Source organism: Microtus ochrogaster, unplaced genomic scaffold, assembly GCF_000317375.1.
Source record: "Microtus ochrogaster isolate Prairie Vole_2 unplaced genomic scaffold, MicOch1.0 UNK22, whole genome shotgun sequence".
Lineage (NCBI taxonomy): Eukaryota > Metazoa > Chordata > Mammalia > Rodentia > Cricetidae > Microtus > Microtus ochrogaster.
In genome coordinates this window covers 4,509,674-4,517,048 of record NW_004949120.1, presented here as the reverse complement: position 1 = coordinate 4,517,048, position 7,375 = coordinate 4,509,674, and the positions used below count along the sequence as shown (strand labels likewise).

General features: G+C 42.5%; 1 pseudogene; it reads right to left on the bottom strand.

The window, feature by feature from the left end:
• Positions 1–2,106, bottom strand: part of LOC101997801 — an 82,542-nt pseudogene extending 80,436 nt beyond the window's left edge.
• Between the last annotated feature and the right edge of the window lie 5,269 nt (positions 2,107–7,375).

Here is a 7,375-nt window from a genome sequence, read left to right as displayed (position 1 = left end):
GACTATGGTGGGAACTGGCAGGAGTCACCTGAGCAGACTATGGTGGGAACTGGCAAGAGTCACCTGAGCAGACTATGGTGGGAACTGGCAGGAGTTACCTGAGCAGACTGTTCATCTGAGTTGGTCATCCTATCACGGCATGCATGAGTTTGAGAATATTCTGGAAAAATGGCATGGTGACATCTGAAATTCAACATGAAGATGGTAACAGAAAGCAAGATGAGAAGCCTAGATCAGACACAACGAGGTGGAACCTATTGTTTATGGTTCGGAGTTACACTTAGGCTACAAACCCAGCAACCCCAAAGAAAGTATTCACAAGTTTCCTTTAGTCTTAGTCTGGTGTCTAGCACAAAACTGACTCAAAATGAATGTGTGGAATGATTAAGTGGGGATTCAACCTTGTAAAGGGCTGAACTCTTCCCTGGAGAGTTACAGCTCCCCAGAGTCAAGTAGAAATGCTCTATCTAGCTAATGCATTTTAGGGTAGTTTTGAGGGGTTGATCTAGTTTTCTATACATCTTTTTAATGGAATTTATGAAATTTTAAGAATTATGTGGTTTTTAAGACAGCAACCCCTAAAATATAGCTTGAGTATTTCCAGAAATCTAAATTAACCTCCCTATCTCTGTCTGAGGTTATACATACTGATCCAGCTTCAAGTCAACTGGCAGCTATTATTTACCCTCAAATTAAAAATCAGGAAAACAGCCTCTCTTCTCGCAAAGAGACACTCATGAAAAGTTTTGGTCCTGTTATGCTGGCTTTGGTCTGGGTGACTCATATTTATAATAGTCATAAAATATCTCTTACTTGCTTTAAGCAGATTTATCATTAATATTGTACCAGTCGCTATAATTACTAAGGTTACTGCTTCAATAACTTTAAATGAGTTTGAAATACAATCAAAAGAAAATAGCCTACCTCTGCATATACATAACTGTCAAAATATCTCATGCACTGCCTAGAAATGTAGATCACGCTAGCAGAAATGTGCAATCGGCATGAGTCAGGGAACTAACTTTTAGCTTAACCTATGCTAACCCGTGAATAAGCATCACTCTTGGGATGAAATTCACCTCTTTAATTTTTAGCATATCTAGATACACACCCTTCACTCCCTTATTACAGGTTGAATGTAAAACAAAAATATATGCTGACACTCGGAGTGTGTGTGAGGGAAAACCACCCGAGATTCATTTGGGAAGAGCTCTTACTAAATTTGAAAGCCCTTGGAAAGGCAGGGACACACAAGGAGAATAACCTTAAACAGTCCCTAAAAGAGTTGCCTTGATGTTTGCAGGGTTCCCTGTCATGCTGGCAAGAGTGACCTAAACTTGTTACCACCATCTTCCATTAGATGACTCCAGCGAAGTTTGCTACCCAGGTAGGGATAAAAAGCAAATGCACATCAATCCTTCATTGGGAAGCTTTTATCCTTTCTTCTGCTAACTCGGTAAATTTGTTTAAGCTGTAATGAGCCAAGGGCTCACTGACACCAAGGACCCGCTGAGCATCTGGGTTATGGCAGGTGCTGGGTTAGATCTGGTGATGTTTTAAGGGGAGACTGGCTTTTTCTTTCAAACAGCTCCGGCGTGCCTCTGGCTTCCTGGCAATGGTGCAGCAGCATGCGAAGGACAAGGGCATCTGCATCACAGGTGGGAAGAGTCATCAGACATCTGGAATGATTTTTTTCTTTCCCCCCCGGCAATTGAAAAGTGAGGTAAGGACCCAACTCTGCTGTGATTGACAGACATTCTCTTTTTGATGTAGAGGTTTTGATCGTGATCATCAGGGCTGAGTTATTCCCCGAGTGCCTTTTGATTTGTTTAAATGCACAGTCCTATAGGTTATGTGTTGTCTCCCTTCCACATATGAGGTACCTGAGGTTTAGAGATCAGATACCCACGAATGCTATACTAAATTAGCACAAACTGGGTGTCTTAAAACAACTGAAATTGATTTCCTTTCACAGTTGTAGAGACAAATAGTCTAGACTCAAGATGCTGTCAGGGTTATGTTCTCAGTGGAGATTGAGGGGAGGATTTGTTCCTTACCTCTTCTTGCTTCAGGCTGCTCCAGGAAGTCCTTGTCTTGTGGCTGCATCGCTTCAATCTCTACCTCTGTGCTCACCTTACATCCCCCCTCCCCTGTCGCCCTCAGTTCTCTTTGTTGTGACTGTGTTATAAAGGCAACAGGGGACTGTGTTTATGAAACCCCTGGGATAACTCAGAGTTTTCTCCTTATCTCAAGTTGGTTAACTTTATCACATTTGTGAAGACCTTTTTAAAACATAAAGCAATAGTTATGGATTCTAAGGATTTGACAAGGATATTTTTTGGAGGAGCCATTTTTCAGCCTGGCCCAGAGATTACATAAGCCTTTGTCCAAGCTATATACAGTTGGTAGACGTAGAGCCTGAACATTGTCAAGTGTGGTTTGAGCTTTTATTCATTCACACTCCACAGTGACTCTTGAAACACTCTAACATGCAAATGCTGTTGAAAGTTTCAGTGTGATTATACAGACAGCTTCAACCTTGAACTGTAGCATTAAGAACTGGGATAGAAATTCTGCTATAGTTTGAATAGAAAATGTCTGCCAGGGGCTCATGCGTTGAGTGTTTAGTTCCCAGGTCTTGGTGTTACTTTGAGAGGTACTGGAAACTTTAGAAGATGGGGCCTAACTGAAGCTTACACTGTGGGTTAGTTTTTAGAGGCTATGTCTTGTCTCTAGCTCCTGTATTTTTCTCTTTCCTGTCTATTGTGATCTGAAGAGCCTCCATGACAAGTTCCCATTTCTAGGATATTCACTTTCACCAGGGAGGCAGGATGAAGGGAGCCAGAAATACGGACTGAAACCATGCAAAGGAATTTCCATCCTTAAGGTTTTTTATGTTATCTTGCATAGATAGGAGTATTCTACTATCATCTTCTAGATCCATTCAACAAGGATGAAGTAGCATTTCCTGAGGGCTCAAGATGTTCTAGGCCCTGGTATAGGAGCTCAATGTTGAGAAAAATCAAGATGCACCCCTCTCTTTCTAAGCTCTCTATATAACAGGACACAGAGATAAATTGAATTATTATTATTATTATACATGAATGAATGAATGACCCCCAACTGAGAAGAAATGTGGTAACACAGAACATACAATGGTAGCTCAGACTGATGTAGATAGATTTATCTAAGAAGATGCATGAACCACGATTTGAAAGCTGCTAAAATCAAGTAAGGGAAGGAGGAAGGAAGGAGGGAAAAACCATTGCAGAAAGAGGGAATGGCATATACAAACGTCTTGAGTCAGAGGTAAGCATCAATCTTTGAGAAACTGAAGTGTGACAGAGAATGAGGCAGCCTCATCAATATGAATTTTGTTCCTAGACATAATTCATAGGCACAGAGTAAGACAGAGGAATTCTATAACACAGCAAGCCCTTGAGGGTATGGAATATGTTTTCTGCATTTCTAGGGCTTCTGGCCAAGCATGGTGTCTGATGTCATAGATAGGCTCAATACTAACCTATTGATTTGCTCAATGAAGGAACAGATGAGTAAGCACTTCAGCCTTGGCCTTACCTACACAGGGCTTTGACAAAGGTAAACTATTCTTGTCTTGTTTGCTAGGCACTCCTCTTCTAACCCAGGGGGCCATGTTGTTATTAAGTCTCTTGTGGCCACTTGTTCTAGCCATAAGAAGGTTGAATATGAGGCGAAAAGGTGGGTGGGGGGTCAGGAAGTCAAAGCCTTTTTATATGTAGTTAGGAAAAATGTGGGGGGCCACAGCTGTCATGGTAATTAAATATGTAGTTCCTTGTGCCTCCCTCTGCAGAGATTTACCCAAGGGCTGACGTCTCTAGGTGCATCTTTTCCAGCAGATGCAGCAGGTCCAGGTCCTTCTATTTCCTCTGATGAGCTTTTAATTTTTTCAGGTAATTGTTTGTCTAATGCTTTACTATCAGAGCACAGACTCATAAAAGAGCTAACTTTGGGTTTTAAGGAAAAGGACAGTCTATAAGGAAGAGTTTCCCACTCTTGACTTAGTGGGCTTTATTTGCCCCACTAAACACATGAAGACCAGGATTTTTCCTAATAGAGCAGAGGCTTATGGGGTACAGTTTTTTTAAAGTACTTATTTAGCTTCTTTAGTTGAGGTGCTAATAAGGACAGATTTTATTTGTTTGCAAAGCCCACTTCAAAGGCTGAAGTCTTATAGAGAGCCTTGGGACTTACTAGTGAGAGTTCTCCTTTGGGTGAAGCCTGGACTGTTGTTTCAGCCACAAATGCTACAGACAGAAAGGTCCAGCCAGGTGAGAAGGTTTAGGATGTGGCTTCTCAGAGGCCTACATTTGTGGCTGCCAGCATCTCAGACAGAAACCCAGCAGGAATCATAGAGGTCACATCCTGGGCACTCCCTTTCTTGAATCACATGTGGGGATATCAGGTCAGAGGCTAATGTGTTTTCCTCATGTTGCTGTGCTCTGGGATAATTTGCTTGTACCTTATAAAGATTTGTGACTTGTATTGGTTTAGTAAAACACTGATTGGCCAGTGACCAGGCAGGAAGTATAGGTGGGCTACCAGACTAGGAGAATTCTGGGAAGAGTAAAGGCTCAGTCTACAGTCAGCAGCCAGATGCAGAGGAAACAAGATGAGAATGCCTCACTGAGTAAGGCACCAAACTATGTGGCTAAACAGAGATAAGAATTATGGATTAATTTAAGTTGTAAGAGCTAGTTAATAATAACCCTGAGCCAATAGACCAACCAGTTTATAATTAATATAAGCCTCTGTGTGTTTTGTTGGGACTGAATGACTATGGGACCAGGCTGGACAGAAACTTCCATTTACACTACTCCTGTGGTGGATGCCCTAGGCAGGCCGTGAACCTGGCACTTGGGAGACACCCTTCCTCCAATAGTTTTCTCTCTCTGCTTTCTTTTCTCATTATCTCTTTGCTCTTGAAGAAGTGCTCTATGTGAAGTGCTTAACATCAACAGTGACTCAGGAGAGCTCTAGATCAAGCTCTAACACTAGGCCTTGTGGCCTGTGATACTACAGAACCTCCTTGGCCCTCAGTTTCTTCACCAGTAAGTGGAAGAATGGCCTCTCTGTGTAGCCTGTGAAGTTTTCAGAGTGACCCGAATTCGTTCTTGTCTCTCCTTCTTCCATAAAGCATATTTTTTATCTCCTGTGCCCTCAGGCTCACACTCTCTCTTTTCAATTCTATTCTTTACCAACCTGGTCGACAGAGTGAGTTCCAGGACTGCTAGGGCTGCTACACAGAGAAACCCTGTCTCAAGAAACAAAACAAAACCCAATTCCATTCTTCACTAGAATCCTTCCCTTTTCACATTTTTTTCTGTTCTTTGGAGCAAGTGAAGAATGGGAAGATGAACTTACTGTTGATCTTTGGAGGATAAGGGAGCAGTTTCTAAAATTCTGCTTGGCAATACACTAGCTATAACTACATGAACAAGAGTTCGACAAGTTGATTTGAGAGTTGGGCCTGCCACATCACATGCTAGGAAGACACTGGGTGACTAACCTATGTTGGTTCAGGAAAAGGGTTTAGAGGGAAGACTTGATGGCCCCCCCTTTCCTGTTGCATATCTGGGTCCTTGTTTATTTTTCATGCATCAAGAGGGTGGCCCCAACAGCCTCATCATAGACTGGGCCAAGACAGTCCCACCAGCCATCTCCCTTAGTGTCATGGTGGCTGATGTTGGAGAAACATATAGGAGAGTTTATTTCGTCTGCTTGGCCAGGTTATACTTCTTTAGACTTTGTTTTTCAAAGACAAGACCACCTTGGAACATGACTTCTTCCAAAAGAGCATTCCCCAGTTTTTTGCCAAGCCGCAGGGTAGACTGAGAAGTGGCGTCTTCTCGTTCCTAATACAGGTATTAAGCTGACTTAATACTCACTCATTCTGAAAAATCCCACTTCACAGAAACATTTTTTAACATGAGCCAAAGCATTTCTCCCTAATTCAGCACAACTGAGCCTGGTTTATATCCATTGATGTTAAATGATTCCCCGTTTAATATCAATTGGAAATGGCTGATTTCCTACCCCAAACAGTACTTAATGTCAATTATGGCAGGCAGGGCAGAGCTGTTTTTCAATTAACTCTAGCACTCCATTTTGTTTGCTGGCGAAGGGTGGAAGAAACCAGCACACCCACATGGCCACCGTAGGAAATGGTGACAGAGCAGCTGGAGGCTGATTGTGTCCCCTCCCCATCCCGCCACTGACCATCTGATTAGAAGATGGTGATGTGGGACGATGTTGCCTTTTTCATTTCCCTAGGAAGCGATCATGTTTTAATAGAACCCACTCTTTTATCAGAGAAACTTTCGGGGTGGTGATGTCCACTACGTGCTGGGGGTAATTATTGCCAGAGCAGAGTTCGCAGAGACGTGGAAGGGCTTGCAGAGGTGCCGCTGCTGTGGCTCCTCTAGCTGTTCCCAGAGCATGTGACTGCCCCAGAGGGACCAACAGCTAACACTTATGGAACTATGTGCCATGGGTCTACAACTTGATGCTATACCAACCGTCTTGATAACTTCATAAGTGATATTGTATGCCTGCTTCACATGTCCATAACTGAAGCTGATATATGAGCTAGAGTTCGAGTCCTGGACCACCTGAGTTCATCTCATGGATGGTCTTCTGGTTTCTAATAAAACCAATGATTGACAGGATCCTCACAATTCTACAAAATCTTGAAAGGGGCTGCTTTCGAAGATTGCAGATGATCATGTCAGAGGGGAGTGGCCTTTGACTGTTTTCCCCCTCAGTCTAGAGTTCTATGGTAGACGGAATTCTTTCTTCAACTCAAATGCAGGTGGAGGTAGTAGAATCAGAGATGTGTCTTTGAAGTAGGCATCTAAATTGAAATTTGAGGTGATAGTAGGTGAGGGCATGGAGCAGAGTGAGCGTCCTGAAGCAGGATCAGCAATTGCATGGGTAAGGTAGCACCATGCCTCACGGGTTAGTGATGTACTTTTTCTTTTATCTCCAATCTTCATCAAAGGGCTGGTAGAAAAATGGGTGATGGTGGCTATGTATGAAGTACTTGTTCTTAATCTTAGATTTGTGTTGTTAAGAGCTCTTTTCTTGAATTACCAGTGGAATTCTCACAATTATTTTACTGATCAGGCACTGTTATTATAGATGAGGAAACTGAGTCACAAGAGTTTAACTTATCTAAAATAATCTAGGTAATTTATAAGTCATGGAGCTGAAATTCAGACCAGGTGTATGGTGTGCAGTAAGGTAATCTCTCTCTCTCTCTCTCTCTCTCTCTCTCTCTCTCTCTCTCTCTCTCTCTCTCTCACACACACACACACACACACACACACACACACAC